Source organism: Amblyomma mixtum, chromosome 5 (assembly GCF_055824585.1).
Source record: "Amblyomma mixtum isolate Tamu chromosome 5, ASM5582458v1, whole genome shotgun sequence".
NCBI classification, from domain to species: domain Eukaryota; kingdom Metazoa; phylum Arthropoda; class Arachnida; order Ixodida; family Ixodidae; genus Amblyomma; species Amblyomma mixtum.
Window position 1 is genome coordinate 57,255,442 of NC_143016.1, and position 18,120 is coordinate 57,273,561.

Genomic DNA, 18,120 nt, shown 5'->3' on the forward strand with positions numbered 1-18,120 from the left:
ATTTCCCAAGCCGTTCACGTCCAATTCTCCGGCGTGTAGTTCTCTGTAAAAAGAGAGAATAATTTCGCCAGTTAAGGCCGCGATCTTCGTTCATTCACGCTCTCGTCAAAACGCCACCCGACTCGCAACCTCAAACATCACGGAGTAACTTCCTCGTGTCTTCCTAGTTGCGAACCCGTGTAACCTGAACTAGACAGCAAACGGGTCTCCGCCCAACATTCGCCGCCACATACCGGCGGCCATATTTCTTCAACTACGCGGCTGCAACGGCTCGCCCTCGGGACAGATTGTGCCTGCGCCAAGCCGCGCGGGTATCGCTTTCCAGGCTGCGAGGGGTCGGCACGAAAGAACAGAGAGAACGCAGAAACAAGCCGATCGCCGACACGGCGAGAACAAACCGCCCGCGGCCGCCCATATATTTTCGGGCGAGAACGATGGTCTGCTTTACCTAACCGGCGACGTGGACCAGACGCGCGCAGCGTTTTTTCCAGCCAGCGTCGCGGCTTCAACGCCGTCTTAAGCCTGAAGAAACTGCTCCCCCCGCGTTTCATTCTTTTTTTCTTCGTCGTATGCTTTTGCTGGGAGTCACTCATTTTCGTCTGTTTCTGCGACGGTGGATTCGTGCCGAACTTGCATGGGAACGAGCGTCTGTCTCGCAATTGCTGCTTTTTGTACGAATGCTTTCAGTGGAGATTTTTGTTTTCTTGTCGGAAGGGATTCCTTCGTCTTCTTTTTTTTTTTCGTTAGCGGTTTGGGTTTCATTTTGTGCTTTTTTATTTTCTTCCGCCTTGATAACCGAGTCGCGTCTTTGATGCTGGTCGCCGCGTGGTATGCCCTTTGGCACACGTCCCAGGAGGGGCGTGTGGGTGCGGTCGAGCTGCATGGTTGACTTCCGGGAGTCAGGTAGGACTCGCGAGGAACCTCGAAACAGAAAAGAGAGAAGAAAACATGAAACGAAGAAAGAAAGGAAGGAAGTAGGAATGAAGGAAAAGCAGAAAGAGGAGGAAAGAATAAATAATGAAGGAAGGGAATAGGAGGAATGAAAGAGTTAGGGAAGAAACAAGTAAACGACCCGAAGAAACGAAAGAACAAGGCAAGAAAGAAAGAGATGCGGAAGAAAGGATGAAAGAACGAGGAAAAAAAAGAAAGGATAAAGAAAGAAAGAAAGAAAGAAAGAAAGAAAGAAAGAGAGAAAGAAAGAAGGAAAGAAAGAAAGAAAGAAAGAAAGAAAGAAAGAAAGAAAGAAAGAGAAGTAGGTAGCGAAAAAAGTAGAGCGTTTCATATTAAAAGAAAGAAACAAAAAAATGGATTACAAGGAAAACAAATAGGATCATTCATTGCCACGACCGTTTAGGAATAACGGGAAAACTAAATAATTCACGCCCATGCGACGAGCACGCCAGTTGTGTAACTTGGAAACACTGAGAAAAACAGTGCACGTCGCAGTACACGTGATATATGCCGGATCATCATAGCGGAAGTTGGCAGGTTCAGCCATCTTGAAAAAATCTGGTCAGCTAAAGGGAAATACTCCTATGCTGCACTCGTTTACGCCAGTAGATTCGCGAAATAGAGCCAATGCTGTTTACAGTATGGCACACAGGCACCACCATGTTGGGCGAAACAATGCTTTTCAGCGGCTTGAGGCGCAGCTCATATTTCAAATAACGCACTGAAGATCTTTGAGAGTCAAGCGAAACACGAGAAGACTTCCTCAGCAAAGATTGCAAAAAAAGGGCGATTTGGAGGCAGCACTGGGCATAATCGACTCAAGAAAAAAAAAATAAGTGCGGTGACATGACATCTACAAACTACCACCAGCAGAGCTAAGTTAGGGGTAAAATTCATGCTTGTCACATCTTTCCAGCGTAAACTGTTCCAGAACTTGGCTAAGGAACCGGACATATGTTAGAAAGGGCTTTTAAAAAGAAAGAAAAGTAAAAGGGACCGGACAGTTCAAGGAAGGTGCAAGACTCGTTACCTTGGGTTAAAGCAAATGTCACACGAACGACCGCAGAAATATGAACCCCCGGTCCACGCTGACGAAAACGAAAAAAAGCAAAATACAAGCGAGGACACGGTTGCAATATGACTGAAAGCACTTCTGAGAACAGCTACGCGGAAGAAAAATAGTAGTGACGTAAAGCATGGAAGGAAAAAAATGATATAAAGCTAAGTACCCTAGTAGAACATACCCAATGCTAAAGGTAATGGGTAACACGTGGCGCGCGCGCCTTTCGTTCGGGCTCTGCATCTCGCGAGGGGAGGTGGCAGCAAGACAGACGTCGCCCTCTCTCCTTCCCTTCCTCCCTCTTCCCCCGCGCTTTCTCTTCTCACGAAGCCAACTTTATTTTTACTTTATTCCCTTCACAGCTAGGTCCAGGTGAGTGACGCTTCGCGGCTGCTCTTGGCACAGAGCGCAGCAAAACGCAACGTGGTGCTTTGAGGGCGGCGAGAGGGAAGGGGGATGGGTTCGAACGCAGCACCAACCTATTTATTTTGCGGATGTTCCGCATTTTCTTGCTTTTTCCTTTACGGCCAGCGTTCGTTCCTCTTCACTGCACGCTTCCTCAGCCGTTGCCACGTTGCGCGATTTCGCTTTGGTGAGCGATTGCCTCCAGCAGAGGTGGTCGGTGGGGAGCTCTGTTTTTAGTCCTCCAGCTACAGCGCGACGAAGGCGGCGGCGAGAAGCCGTCCAGACGCTTGCGCGAGCGGTTCCGGTCTTCACCTTTCGGTTTCGGAAACTTTCCTCTGAATGAACTCCTCCCTGCCCTCTCTTTTTTTCTTTGTTCTTTTTGTACACTGATTTCCCCCTTGTTCTTCTTGTACTTTTACCGATGACGTTTTCGCCCCACGTGATGAAACAGCTTTCATCACGCGCACGTAAAAAAAAAATAGACAGATGGAGGGAAAAAAATGTTACGCTCTCTAGGCATCTGTTAAAGCTCATTTGCTTCTTGTTCTTGTAAGTGCGCGCGTGCTTGCATCTTGTGGTTGTGTCGTCACCGTCTCCAAAGAAGATGGTCACGCTACTGGAGCCTTCGGAGTCGTCAGCGCAACGTCGGTCAAATCAAGAAAAGCTTTTTTTCTTGGAAATGGGGTCGGTAGGGGAGAGAAAACGAACGACTAGACTGCGGGATGCGTAATTTTCGTTCCATGTCGTTTCGCGTCGTGGAAGGACTTAATGGCCTAATAGCGGCGCGGGAAAACCAGATGGAGAAGATTATGTATTTCGCGGGAGCGGCGCGCGTGGGATGCATGTTGAACATTTGCAGTGCGCAGGCGTCGCAGGATTAATGAGCTTGTGAATAGATTTTTTTTTTTTACTGCCCTGCTACGAGCGGATACCTGGTCCCGTCAGCAGCGCTGCTACTCATGCTGGCATATAATGGCGGACAAAGGTTTGGTTTGGTTTTATGGGGTTTAACGTCCCAAAGCGACTCAGGCTATGAGAGACGCCGTAGTGGAGGGCTCCGGAAATTTCGACCTCCTGGGGATCTTTAACGTGCACTGATATCGCACAGTATACGGGTCTCTAAAATTTCTCCTACAAAGAAATTCAACCGCCACGGCCGGGATCGAACCCGCGTCTTTCGGGTCAGCAGCCGAGCACCATAACCGCTGAGCCACCGCGGTGGCAAATGATGGCGGACAATGCATAAAACGGAATGAATGAATGAATGAATGAATGAATGAATCTCAATTAAGTTGTATCGTGAGCCACGTTTCCGAGCAGGGTCAGCCTATACAACGTGGTCGCCAATAATGAAGTGTTGCCTACGCTGCCGCAGGATGAACAAGACGTAAGCAAACAACGGCTAGGCGCAGCAACAAAAAACGGCCGCCAATTGTGCATCGGAATGCATAGAGTAGAATTGGCACCCACTGCACGACCGACCATGCAGCATTTTTATAACGGTGCCTGCTTAACCCTCACTCCCCACTTAAGCCAAAAGTAGCGGTCTTGTGCAGTAAACGTTTTTATCACCATTATTGCTGCGCATTCTGCACTTGTTCGTACCCCCCTTCGTCTGCTCCACTCTCTGAACACAAGGAGTAAAAAAGTTGTAAAGTTGTCCTCTAGCGCGCACCCTTTTATAAAAGAGAGTGCGTTAAAGCAAAGCTTACTCTCTTTTCATTCCCATATAGGTGAATTCGTGTTTATAATGTACGGTAGCAACAGCGGCTCTATAAAGCTCTTGGTGTTACGTATTTCACGCTGTGGGTTCATTTGGGTGATCAAGACTCGTTCGAGCGACAGGTAGCGGGTGCGATTCGCAGTTGGCGAGGTGCGCTTTTTCGTGCTTTGTTGTCGGATGACAGGGGACGGAGAATGATTTATAGGCGATACCCTCTGCAAGAAATTGCAAGCTTATGGAAGGATCTCGGGCTTAACGACATAGACGTACAGCCTTGTCAAATGTAACTAGGCTGCATGGTTTTGCTTCTCAGTCGTATATTTAAACTATTATGCCAGCTCTCAAGCTCTAAATGTCTGTATGGTAAGGAGGACCCCTGTTCACACCTTCAAATAACTTTTCGACCTTAGGGAAAGCCGTAAAGGCTCTACTATACAAATGAGAAGCAAACCATGCAGCCTGGTTACTTTTGACAAAGACTGTACGTCGGACTGTATCTTGCGGCAGGACAGCTTGGCGTCGTCCAAGTAGTAGTAGTAAGTGGTTATTTATTGTGCATTTGATACGGAAGATAAAAGAATATTTGCTGCCCCGGCATCTGCTATCGCGACAGGAAGCACCTGAGCTGGGGCAGCGAAATAAAGGATAGCAGGCAGAGTGTAGAAGTGAAAGAAAAGTGGTGAGGGGACAGTAGAAAGGACAGGGGGAGGGGTACACTTTCAATGAGTCTATTTACATGTCTACAAGGAATAAAATATACATATATACAATGCGCACGCGCGTGGAGCTCTGAGCGAACGCTGCTCCGTCATACGCGCACGACAACCAGATTAAATATACATATATACAGGTCGCACGCGCGTGTTGATCTGGGCGATCGCTGGTCCATCACGCGCGCACGACACATAGCACAAAACAGCTGGAGTGGGGGCGTCCAGCTGTTCATCGTCTGAGGTAGCGCGCGTGGAACGTTCGCGTCACTGCACGCAACTACCTGGCGGAGAACAGACGGTGTTGTGACCGTACTTCGGACCACGTGGGCCCGATCAAGCAGCTACCGTGAACCTTCATCGAGGCCGACAACCCCGCGACGGCGGTGGGAAGTGGGATGCTTGGAATGCCCCTCCGAGCCTCAGCGGATTAGTGTAGCAGGAATGTCTAGGGCCATTGTCAGCAGTAACCACCGCGAAATTCCTTGAGCGGAGGTGACCACTATAGCGGCGAAGGCCGGGGACGCGCCGGAGGTATTGTCCGAGCAACCACAGCAGAGGCGACGTGCCGGCGCCGGTCACGCTGGCGGATAATTGAAGAATTCTGTGTCCCCGACTCGCGTTCTGGGCAATCGGCGGGGAAGCAAGTTCATTCACCTGCTGGAGGACTTCGGGAGATTCCTTTCCCGCAGGGCTGGATGAGTCAGCATCTCCCCCTCTCATCGACCCAGCTGCGGGAGAGTGGAAAAGCCCGCACCTGCCCAGCCGTGGGTGGTAACAAGAACGTCCCCTTCGGTCCATCCGATTGGACAGTGCTCGTCGACCATTATTGCCCAGCCAGGGTTCTGGGGAAACCGAATGATATTTAACTCGGCCGTGAGTGTGGCCGAGAGAAGCTTGCTAGCTCCAGTCGACTACAGTTGACGAAGACGTTCCCCTTCCACTGAGAGCCATTCTCAGTCCCGCTCTATGTAAATAATGTAATTAATCATGTAAATATGTGAATACAGTTTTTCCTTCACTTCCCCTACTCCCCGTCTCCGGCCCACGTTCCTTCCTCCTTCGGCACTGCGGCGGTGCTCCTGGACCCGATGCCTGGTGGGACACGCTACTAGCACGGCAAAACATATCAACGGGACGTCAAGCCCGCCTGTTCGAGGAAATCACAGAGGCTCACCAATGTTCGCTCGCGGGTGCGCGCACTGCCTTGCGGCCACAATAACATTGCGAGGGAGTCAGGCAGGATGCCCAGCGCCCGGTAGGCCGCAAGCATGTCGCGACGGGCATCTATGAGCGCGGTGCAGCGAAGTAATAAGTGTTCGAGTGTTTCGTCAGCACCACACCCGACACACACTGCACTCGTCGCGAACCCGTGGCGCGCACGTCGTTCCCCGTACCACACGCAACCAATTCGCAGTCGAAGGATCATTGCGCGCTGCGCCCGCGTGAGCGAGCGACAGCCGGTGACGTGATGAATGCGCTCACCTTCTGCGATGCGGGGATCGGGGTGCTGCCGTCGGAGATGAGTCTGAATGACCGCACGCACGTCCTCCAGCGCAAGAGGTAGGTTGCTGGAAGGGAGCTGGTGTGCGGCGGTCGAGAGTTCGTCAGCGTCCTCGTTGCCGGCGATTCCACAGTGGCCGGGCACCCACTGAACGCGCACAACACATCCAAGCTGTGCCAGTTGTGCAAGGCACGCTCGAATTGCGCGCACTAACGGGGTACCACGGCCGATGTTCTGCAGCCGGCTGAGGGCGGCGCGGGAGTCACACAAAACAGCACACTTGGGCGGCGGAGGGACGATGGTGAGCACGAGTTCTAGCCCGAGCTGGAGTCCCACCAGCTCCGCCGTGGTGGAAGAACCCAGATAGTTTGTGTGCTGTTGGCTGTGCAGTCGCAGGGCAGGGATGGTGGCGGCCGCTGCGAGCGAGCAGCTTTCACAGACCACTGATATATTTGTCGATGCTAGAAGCGTGTCCCACCAGGCATCGGGTCCAAAAGCACCGCCGCTGTGCCGAAGGAGGAAGGAAACGTGGGCCGGAGACGGGGAGTAGGGGAAGAGAAGGAAAAACTGTATTCACATATTTACATTATTTACATAGAGCGGGACTGAGAATATGGCTCTCAGTGGAAGGGCAACGTCTTCGTCAACCGTAGTCGACTGGAGCTAGCAGGTTTTTTTCTCGGCCACACTCACGGCCGAGTTAAATATCGTTCGGTTTCCCCAGATCCCTGGCTGGGGAATAATGGTCGACGAGCACTGTCCAATCGGATGGACCGAAGGGGACGTTCTTGTTACCGCCCACGGCTGGGCACGTGCGGGTTTTTCTACTCTCTCGCAGCTGGTTGATGAGAGGAGGAGATGCTGACTCATCCAGCGCTGCGGGATAGGAATCTCCCGAAGTCCTTCAGCAGGTGAATAAACTTGCTTCCCCGCCGATTGCCCAGAACGCGAGTCGGGGCCACGGAATTCTTCAATTATCCGCCAGCGTGACCGGCGCCGGCTCGTCGCCTTGGTGTGGTCGCTCGGACAATAACTCCGGCGCGTCCCCGGCCTTCGCCTCTATAGTGGTCACCTCCGCTCAAGGAATTTCGCTGGGGTTACGGCTGACAATGGCCCTTGAAATTCCTGCTACACTAATCCGCTGAGGCTCGCAAAGGGCATTCCAAGCATCCCACTTCCCATGGTCGTCGCGAGGTTGTCGACCTTGGTGATTGTTCACGGTAGCTGCTTGCTCGGGCCCACGTGGTCCGAAGTACAGTCACAACACCACTGAGCCGTCTGTAAACACGAGGAGATGGTCCTGTAATTCCTCGTGCATGACGGCCCTGGTTAGCTGCTGCACAGCACAGAGGGGTGTGCTCCGCTTTCCCGCGATGCCGACGATTTCTCGCTGTATCTCCGTGGCAGCCGGCCAAGGCACACAGGTGTCGTAAGGGGGCGAGCCGTTGGTGAGGGTCTCGTACTCGAGCAACGCCGCACCCATGCGTGAACGAGGGCGCGTGCGCAAGCGTTGTAGCAGCGAGCCGCCGTCTGGTGCGCGGTGAAGCCGATCGATGTGATTGAGAGCCCTGCGCGCGGCCTGGAGCTGAAGTGGCCACGCTCCTGCCTCGGCTAGCGTTGCGGCGCACTGTGAAGTTCGCGGTAGACCGAGGCACACGCGCAGGGACTTCCTATGTTGTAGCTCAAGTTTCTTCCAACATGGCTTGAGCACCGAGACGAGCGGCAATGCATACAGCATCGCCCCCAAGGCTGCGGCGTTATATAGACGCAGCGCGGCTTGCTGGGAGATGCCCTGGCCTCGAGCGGTGAGCTTGTGAACGGCGGCGGTAATCCTCTTCATCTGCAAACAGGCCTTGGTCGCCGCGGGGCGGAAGGAAAGACGCTGGTCGATGTCCAAGCCTAGGTACCGCACCGTTTTTCGCCAAGGAATGGGGGTCCCGTCCAGTTACAGTGGCGTTGGCGCGCACGCGAGCGCGAAACGCAGGCCATGGCTACCGATTTGCCCGCACTCAGCGACAGACCGAGACCGCGTAAGCAGGCGTCGATTGCGGTCAGGGCCCCCTGAAGGCATCCCCGCACGCGGAGCGCCTCGCCCGGTGGTCCCAGGCACCACAGAGCAATGTCATCTGCATATATGGACATGTACACGCGGTGTCGGGCGCCCGTGGGAAGGGAGCCCGGCACCACCGACATGGCCACATTAAACAGGAATGGTGACAAAACAGAGCCCTGCGGCACGCCCAGATCCACCGGACGAGGCTCGGAGAGTTTCCCCCCCACTCTCACGCGCATGGTACGACCGCTCAGGAAGCCGCGAACATATCGCAAAAGACGTCCGCACACGCCGGCCGCTTCAAGCAGCGCGAGAATCGGTGCGCGGTGAACGTTGTCAAACGCTCCCGAGACGTCCAGTAGCAGCAGCAGCGCTACCTGGCCCGCCACTCTGGCGTGCTCGAGGGCGGTGACAACGTCCGAGATGGAATCAGCCGTGCACCGCATTCCGCGGAAACCCGTCTGCCGCTCGTCAAACAAATCGGCCGCCGCGGCCCGCTCGTTCAAACGCTGCAATGCCATGTGCTCCATGAGCTTACCTGCCGCCGATGTTAAAGCCACTGGACGGTATCCACTCAGCTCCGTGGGTGGGCGACCTGGCTTTCGAATGGGACAGACGACCGCGGTGCGCCAATCCTCCGGAAGTTCCCCGCGTTCCCACACCAAGTTGATCTGCTGCAGGAGGACCTGTCGTTGCTCCGCATCCAGGTTGCGTAACATCTGATAAGTCACCCCGTCCGGCCCAGGCGCCGAGCGACGGCGGCATCGCGCGAGCGCATTGTTCAGTTCCGCCGCGCTGAAAGGCGCATCACAGGGACCATCTGAGGTGACGGGGAAGAGGCTGGCATCGCTTCCAGGGCTCTCAGGTGAGTCTGAGCTCGCGTCGTTCGTGAGGCTGGGCGGCGCGAAGCGATCGGCGAACCTCTCTGCCAGCTGTTCATAGCTTAGGCCGCTTGAGATGGCAAGTGCGGCCAAAGGCTGAGGGTTCACCTGTTGCTTCGTTATTCGTCGCAGCATATCGAATAGCCTCCGCGAGCTGGTGTGTTCCTCCATCCTTTGGCATAGCGAAGCCCACTGCCGTCGGTACAATTTGTGGGAGTGGCGCCGCGCCGCTGCGTCCAGGCGGTTATAAACAGTCCAATCGGCCGCTCGGTCGGTTCGTCGCGCCCTGTTTTCTGCGCGGTCGCGTTTCTCGCGCAGACCGAGCAGATATCAGGTGTAGGTTGTCCTGCCCGCACCTCTGCTCGTCTGGTGGCTGCTAGGGCGCTCCGAACTAGACTCGAGAAGTCGGCTCCAGTGACGGCCGCTTCATCGACCGCCTCTGCCTGAACGCGCTCCAGTTGACGATGGAGTAGGTTCTTTTGGCGCGGGCCTCCGTAGCAGTGGGCTCAATTAGGATGGAGTAATGATCTGAGCCCCAGAGTGATGGTGATCGACGCCATGTCGCCTCTATCCCTCTGGATGCGAAGGCAACGTCGATGCAGGAGCCGGGTGTTCCGCGTCGTCGAAAGGTGGGCTCGCCGGTGTTCAAGGGGGTGAGTCCCAGCTGCGTTGCTGCGTCGTGCAGGTCGTCTCCTCGCGCGGAGTGTCGCACACTGCCCCACGCACTGTGATGGGCGTTAAAATCACCACAGATGATCTGACGCGGGGCACAGCACGAGGAAACCGCACGAAAACACAGCGCGTTCCACGCGACAGCTGGGCGCACATAAACACAGGCCACCGACGTGTCAAAACCACCGACGCGCACTGTCACCACCACGCACTCCTGGGCATCGGTTGTCGCCGCCGCCGAACCGACGAGTGTATGCAGAACGTCACTGCGCACGTAAATCGCGCACCGCGATTTCCCGGGGCGGGCGTCGTCCAACGCGAATCTGAGTTTTTGGAGGAACTGGCTGCTCTATCCATGCAGACGAGATCGCTTTGTCACATCGGCCCCACGACATGCCAGTGCTGCTTGTTGGCTCTGCGGGGGTGATAGTGGGAGGAATCGAACCCGAAACCTAGACAGCGTCGACGCTTCATGGTAATGAGTGTCGTTTGGAGATGCCTCTGCAGACGTTACAAAACCCTCGCTGTTGCTGCCTGCCTCTTAAATTTCCCTCTTTTCGAGTCGTGTTATGAAATGCACGAAACAGTTCAATTCAGCCTTTACGTTTTTGCGAGTGGGAGCACACGGCAACATCTTTCCGAATCAGTTTTCGTTACTTTCGCTGTTGAAATCGATCCACGTATTAGTGTGTTTTGTAGTGGGACATAAAAGAATCGCGGCGGTGCCGAAGAAAAAGAGGTAAGTTCCACAGCACACGAAATATCAGTGTACGCTAATGTCTCAGAGAACACGATATCAATAAGCGCGTCGTGGGTGGAATAAAGAAGACGTTTACTTTCTCTTGCTTTCATTGCAAGACAAGGAAGATGGCAGCAGGCCGCAAGTATTGCCACGTTATTCGACCTCAATGCACCCACGTGCGGGGTGTTTGCAGGAAAACTTGCTCGGCGTTATCAAACGAGGAAATTTCTCAACATATGGAAAAGAAAACGAGCTGCCTCAATCTCAGCGCAGTATCAGAAAAGGTTTATGCTTAACATTTTTTTTGTCTCGTTTAATGAACGTGATGGCGTAAACATGCTCTGAAGAGCCGCTGTTTGTCGTGCAATTCAAAATTAAACATTTCTTGCGCGGGTTTAATATTTTGGTCGCCTTCATTAGCTGTTTTGGAATCGATCAATTATTACATCGAAAGGTAGTGGCTTTCAAAAAGAAAATTACGGCTGCTTGTCATAGGTTGTCTTTGAATGGTAGCCGTAAGTGAACACACTGATTAAGAGTACGCCATCGCTGCCTTCTTGAATGCAGTAATTGCACTGCACTGTGTATGCAATAATTGTGGTATAGTTGTTCTTATGGTGCAGTGATCGGGTATGATTTTTGAGTCACATGAATTGGTTTCGAACTCGAAGGGTGTTTACCAGCAAAAATACGAGGGTTAATGAATTTGGCCCCTTTAACATTATAAAGGTTATGCGGTTTCAGTGGGACGCAACATATCAAACAAACCGTTCTCGGCATTATTGCTGAAAAGGCGCACCACTCTTGCAAGAGAAAGTATCATCGTTTTCCCTCCCCCTGCTGACGTTTCTATCCTCATACTTTCCCCTTTTTATATGTTTGAGGCGGCCTAAAATCATCATCATCATTAATAAAACAACATTAACTATCAAGCATGTACTCAGCTGCTGCAACAAGACTTCACAAACTGATTGCAAACAAAGGCTTAGAGCAGGGGTTCTCAAACTTTTTTGCTTGGAGGAACCCCAAAAGCCTTCAATAAGTTCCAGGGAACCCCCCCCCCCCCCCCCTCCCCCGCTTTCACTTACCAGCAATGTTGTCGAGTGCATTTTTGCAAAGACAGAGTTGCAAAAGTTAAATGTTTATTGCACAGATTAATACAAATACTAATGTGATGGGTGGTACTGCTTCCCTTTTAAGAGCAAATCAAAGCGTGGCTCAGTAGCACCCAGAGCCAGTCTCATACCAGCTGCCGGGTCAGAGCCGGGGAGGGTTCTCGCGGAACACAAGAAGACAGCCCGTGGAACCCCTGTGTTCCGCGGAACCCAGTTTGAGAACCCCTGGCTTAGAGGATCGACTGTGCCCTGGGGAAGAATTACGATCGTCTAGCAGGAAAAAAAGTAAAGAATGGCGAGATCCTAGCCTTGAAAAAAATAGTAGAAAATGAGGGCATTGACATATTTTCTGACTTTCAGACTCAACCGGGCATGGTTTAGGCATATAATTACACACACCGCTTAACCATCATTGAGAAAAAGCATGGGCGAATCGTATAGACAACGCCGTATACATGGGGATGTAGAGCAGAGGAGACAGAATGTGAGACAAACTGGGATATGCAACATCGATTTAATAGTCTAAGTTATAAACACTTGCAAAAGGCAGCAGCTGTGGTTTGAGTGGTAATCGGCACACTAGACGCTATCTCCAGAGACGAGGAAAAACACTTGAAGCAAATCATTATTTTACAAAATTACTATCTGTCAGCTGCCGTAGAACCCGTTACGTTATTTTCTACCAAATACGAATTTCTAATAAAGACGAAGAATACGAAGGCGAGAAAGAATGAGGAGAAGGCCTGCGGATGGAAGTCCAGCACTCCGCCCAGCGTTCAGTGCGTGGGCTGGCTAGTGGACGCATTTCTTTGATGTTTTATGTTTACTGCCGGCTTCCATTACTTGAGGACACTGGAAACGCGTTTTGCACGTATAAAACCTAGTGAATACTCCGCTGGTGTCGTGTTTTCATTCAGATGGCTCCGTTTTATACAGTTGTCGTTACTGCTGACCACCGTAATGTAACTGCCTGTGCATGCGTACGACTTGCACCGAAGCTAAGCACGAGCAAGTTTCTGCGATCAGTTCATTTCTGATACAAGTGAGTGGGTTATTTCTTAGTTCGCGTCCCGCGCAGTTATAGCTGTGGTACGCCGTATACGCTGGCTGCGTTCCGATGAGTGCGTTTCATTAATGGCTCCATAAAACGCGGCCATTTCTCTCGATGTGTGTACTCAGCATCACAGAGAATATGCTTCGGCACAGATTTCAACCAGCAGAAAAAGGAAATTCATTGGGGACCAAAAGACCTATGGTACATTTGTGTATCTCAGAGGTGACTCGTGTTCTTTTTTTTTGATGGGGGAAAAGCTAATAAAGCCAATTGCTACGCATTCCTCCCTTTTTTAGTGCGGGATATTGGAATGGGTCTCACGAAAACAACAAAGAAAAAGCGAATAAGGCAGAGAGCGTTGTGTTATTTTTCCACATACCAGCATGTACGGAGCTTTATGGTTTCCGCCGATGCGCGAGATTCTGCTGCACCTTGCGCTCTTGTGAGGAAGGTAGGCCATTGCCATTTGCGTATCGCTATCTGCTGGAAATATCGAGGGAAGGTGCATATTTTTGTGAGTCCTGGACGATTGCTTACCGAAAAGTCGGTGATTCTGACAACGGCAGATGCCGCCCTCTTCCGGCATCTTTCGACAACGCCAGTAACTTGATTGCCTTGGTTTATGGGGGTTTAACGTCCCAAAGCGACTCAGGCTATGAGGGACGTCGTAGTGAAGGGCTCCGGAAATTTCGACCACCTGGGGTTCCTTTAACGTGCACTGACATCGCACAGTGCACGGGCCTCTAGAATTTCGCCTCCATCGAATAATGATATGACGTGAAAAAGAAAATTAATTGGAGTTCACATAGTGCGGTGGTAGCTTCGAGCGTCACCTGTTAAGGCGTCATGTCGGTGGAAGTGGGTCGTGGTCGCGTGAGCCGTTCGCCTTAATGGATAAGTCAGGCGCTGCGTATGACATGCACTTCATGTGGCCTATTTAAACACGTGACCTGATCACGTATTTATGACCACTTGATCAGGCCATGCGATCTACTCGCGAGATGATTAGCGTCACAAGTAATGTTCGCACAACATCGCGTTACAGCCTGCAACTGCTAACGCTCTAACGCTTCGTCTTCTCCCCTGGTACTTAGATTCGCGACGCTATATTGCACGATTTCATGCTGGCGAAATATACTGTCTATGGTGCTACTTGCCTTTCTTTTGTCACCCTTTGTCGTCTTTCTTCTCTTCCGACTGTAAGAAGAGCCACTTACATCAACAGCCGCAAATTGCAGCCTCCGATTTGTTGAACTTGCAGCTTACGCAAGACTTTCTTTCTCCAACTCGACTTTGTAGCCCCGAAGCAAGGCCCCCTCCGAGGCGTTCTTCCAATTCCCTTCAATAGTGGCGCACTTGAAGGAGTCTGAGAACCTGCAGAAGGGGGATACAGAGGGCGCCGCAATCGCTTCTGCTCTTAAACTCGAGAAATGGTGCGAAATCGTTTTCATCGCAAAGAAAAAAAAAAGTTGAAAGACAATACAGTGGCGAGGAAAAAATGAAACCAACGGTAACAAGGTGGAGGAGATCTTGCCCGTTTTTGTGGGGAACAGGTGACGGCGCGCCGAGATTGCAGCGAGCGTGCAATTTTCGGAAGTGGCTTATTCTTTCTGTCTGTCGGAAAGAACGAATGAAGGTAGAGAAGAAAAAAAGGGCCAGCAAAAGCAAGAAAAGCGCCTGCCAGTTGGCACGCGTGAAAAACGTCAAAAGTGTTACCGCTGCCAGCGCGCGTCTGTCAAAAGACTTCGGCACTTGCGCAAGGTCCAGCAAAGCGGTGGACTCTGAATAGGAAAGGAGCGTCGAGCAAAGGAAAGAAAAGTCGGGAAGAAAGAGGTAAAGTAAGAACAAAAGTGAAGCAGACCACAGTGAATACACTTTGGGCTTAAGCCGATGTGACTCCCTCGGAGACTTTTCGTACGATCGCAGGGCTGCAGGAATAGAAAATTGGGCCAAGTCCAGGGCGAACCCAGCCGCCTGCCATCGCTTGCACAACGGACGACACCGGGTGGGGCGAAAAGCCCTTCGTTACTTTGGTGGGAAGCCCAGTCCTGAGCCGAAGGCGAGGATAAATGCATATTGCGCTCGATTGGGAAAGCGTTGGCTGCTGCGTCTCCGTCCATGCGGTATATATGAACGCGGCAGTGTGCAAAGGCTCGGCAACGTGACACGCATGCCTTGCAGTGAAAGTTATCCTTACATGGGGGGAAGTTACTCAGTGCTTACAGAGAACTATACGAACGTGTCACTGGGCTACAAGACGTTGCTGCTTGCTGTTTCACTGAGGGTGCCCGAAGCCGGGAGCTAAGGCGTGATTCGTAAGGAACTTACTGCTCGTGATTGGCTGGGAAATTTCTCGGTGACTATGGTGATTGGTCCACCACTCTGCTGGGCTAGCCAATCCGCAGTGCTGTTACGTACCACAGGTTTTTTTTTTTTTTCGTGAATACGTGCTCTCAAAATCAGGCAGCTTTTCGTATAGCTCTTCCAATATCGGTGGTGCTTTATTTTGCTATTGTTTAGCTGGCTGTCGTCATTGGTCATCCCGCGACAGTAGACATATCGCTAACCGATAATGCATGCGAAGGCGTGTGTACACGTTTGGGCATCTGTACTCACTGTATATTTATTTATTTATTTTGATACCTTTAGGGCCCGGAGGGCTTTACAGAATAGAGTGCAACGCATGAAGGAAAGCGCAAAGCGTAACGCAAGAATTTGTCATTACATTAAGAAAGACGAAAAAAATGATAAAACGAAAACAAGTTATATTCAACACAAGTAAAACAGGATAATACAGATTACTGTGAATAAACATGTTCTTCAATGGCAGGTTTGAACAACAGCGTGTTGGTATTTATGACTTTGAAGCGGGCAGGCGGTTTGGTTGGTTACTTGTCTTCGGAATAAATTAAAAAGAAAAGATGCGATACTTCGTTAAAATGGGGCAGATACTTTAAAATGATCTCTAAAGACGAGGTGGCGAACATTGGGCTAAGTGCTCACGGAAGTCCAAAGAGCTGCTTGTTTACTCATCCGTCCGCTTATCTGTTTATCCACGTGCCCAGTGGCCAACCGGAGGCAGTTCTGATTAGGCTTGTCTTTATTTGTTTGTTTCCTCTTCATCCATACTCTTCTGGGCACATAAATCAGGCATGAGCCGTCTGTGTGCCTCGTTAGCTGTTTGCTCCACACAGTGCATGCTGAGGTTAGTTGCGCGTTTATCAAACTTGTAAATCTTGCCATCTGTTTGCAAGCGCAGCTCTGTCTGCACATGCAAACTTGACATTCGAACTCCTTTATCTGTTGTTGCTAATAGTAGGCCAATAATACCTTTAGATATGCCCCCGCCTCCGCTAAATTTGCACTTTCAACGGAATGCAGGTGGTTTTTAAACGCGAACTCTGTGTACCCGAGAAAAATTTGGCCAATACGGTCCCCGCAGTATACCCGCAACATCTCTTTTAAACGCCTTCGACGAAAAGACAAGAGGAATATCCGCACGCTAACAAGTATATACCTTTGCGGACACATACACGCTCGTCCTTTAATTTTGGTGGGAATGTATAAAGATTTTCACCCAGTATTGCTGGAGATACACTGAAGCAATGTCGCGCATTATCGACAACCTCTTTAGAGGTTTGAGGCCGCAATCCCTGACGAAGACATTGAATTCAGCTAAGGTACCAGTTCAGACACGTGCTGTGGCTGAAATGGGGGTATTGCGGGAGACGGGATGGAGCACATGATATAGGTAGTACGACACGAGAAGCAGCTCCAGTGGACAAAGTAAACGACGACGAAAAAAATGTGAAAGGGACCCGTAGAAAATCGCTCTGCACTTCATGTCACGGAATAGTCGTGATATATATATATATATATATATATATATATATATATATATATATATATATATATATATATATATATATATAAACGTAATTCGGTTGACACACGGTAGAAAAACAACAACTTTATTCTAACGTTTCGACCTCTCTGACGAAGGCCAGACCCTGGTCGAAACGTTAGAATAAAGTTGTTGTTTTTCTACCGTGTGTCAACCGAATTACGTTTATGTTCTACCGGATCCATCCGATCTTCACCCCCTTCTTATATATATATATATATATATATATATTACTGAACATGTTATCTCTTAAAGCTAAATGATTAGAAAAGCAGAAGAAAAAACAACCACTGCCGCCGGTGGGATCCGAACCCACGACCTCCGAATTACGCGTCCGGTGCTCTACCTCTGAGCTACGGCGACGGCTGTCAAATCTTCTGCTTTCGGGGGTATTTATGTTTACAAGTAACCTAACCTTGAGAGTGTTCATCAGCGCCACCCACGTTCATAAGTGGCGGACGTAGAACGTCCTGAGTTATCGCAGGTGTGACGTAGAACGTCATCGAACGGAGAGGGTGGAAGCTGCGTGAGAACCCTCTTATGCTTCCTATGGCGGGGGTTCGGATCCCACCGGCGGCAGTGGTTGTTTTTTCTTCTGCTTTTCTAATCATTTAGCTTTAAGAGATAACATGTTCAGTAATATTCTAAATTCATCAACACCACAAAATAAATAAATATAAATTAAAAAAAAATCCCCTGTGCCCCTATATATATATATATATATGGGGGTATTGCTATGGGGGTATATATATATATATATATATATATATATATATATATATATATATATATATATATATATATATATATATATATATATATATATATATATATATATATATATATATATATATATATATATTTCTGATTTCTTCTCCCGCCGATGCGTAGGTGCTCCCTGAGGTTCAGTCTCCTGTGCACGCGGTTTCTCACTGAAGAGCCGTCAGCGTTCGACAGCTTCAGATGTACAGTTTTCGACCCAAGCTCACACCACGGATGCACCAATTGAAGGCCCAGTGCGCAATTGAAGGCCCAGACAAAAACCGCCCAATAATTGTTAAACTGGCACATTTTAAAGATAAATCAAGAATTCTTGTTGCAGGGCATAAACTTAAAGATACCTCATTCTCAGTTCGTGAGGACTATTCCGCGAAAGTTCGACAAGCGAGGAAAAAACTTTTTTCTTACGGCCAACAAAGCAACGCCTCATTTAATATCCGCTTCGACAAGTTACTTATCGGCAAAAGACAGTTCACTTTCAACGCTGAAACGGATTCCATTGTAGAACTTAAACCATAGCGATTAGCCAAGGCACCATGTGTCCCGTTCTTACCACAGGTTCAACC

The 18,120-nt window shown here is 50.3% G+C and overlaps 1 protein-coding gene and 1 pseudogene across 3 annotated transcripts in view; one reads left to right on the top strand and one right to left on the bottom strand.

The window, feature by feature from the left end:
- Pka-C3 (Protein kinase, cAMP-dependent, catalytic subunit 3) overlaps window positions 1-18,120 on the top strand; it is a 142,784-nt gene that overhangs the window by 53,482 nt on the left and 71,182 nt on the right. The window lies entirely within an intron of this gene.
- Window positions 5,979-9,458, bottom strand: LOC149342267 (uncharacterized; annotated as a pseudogene).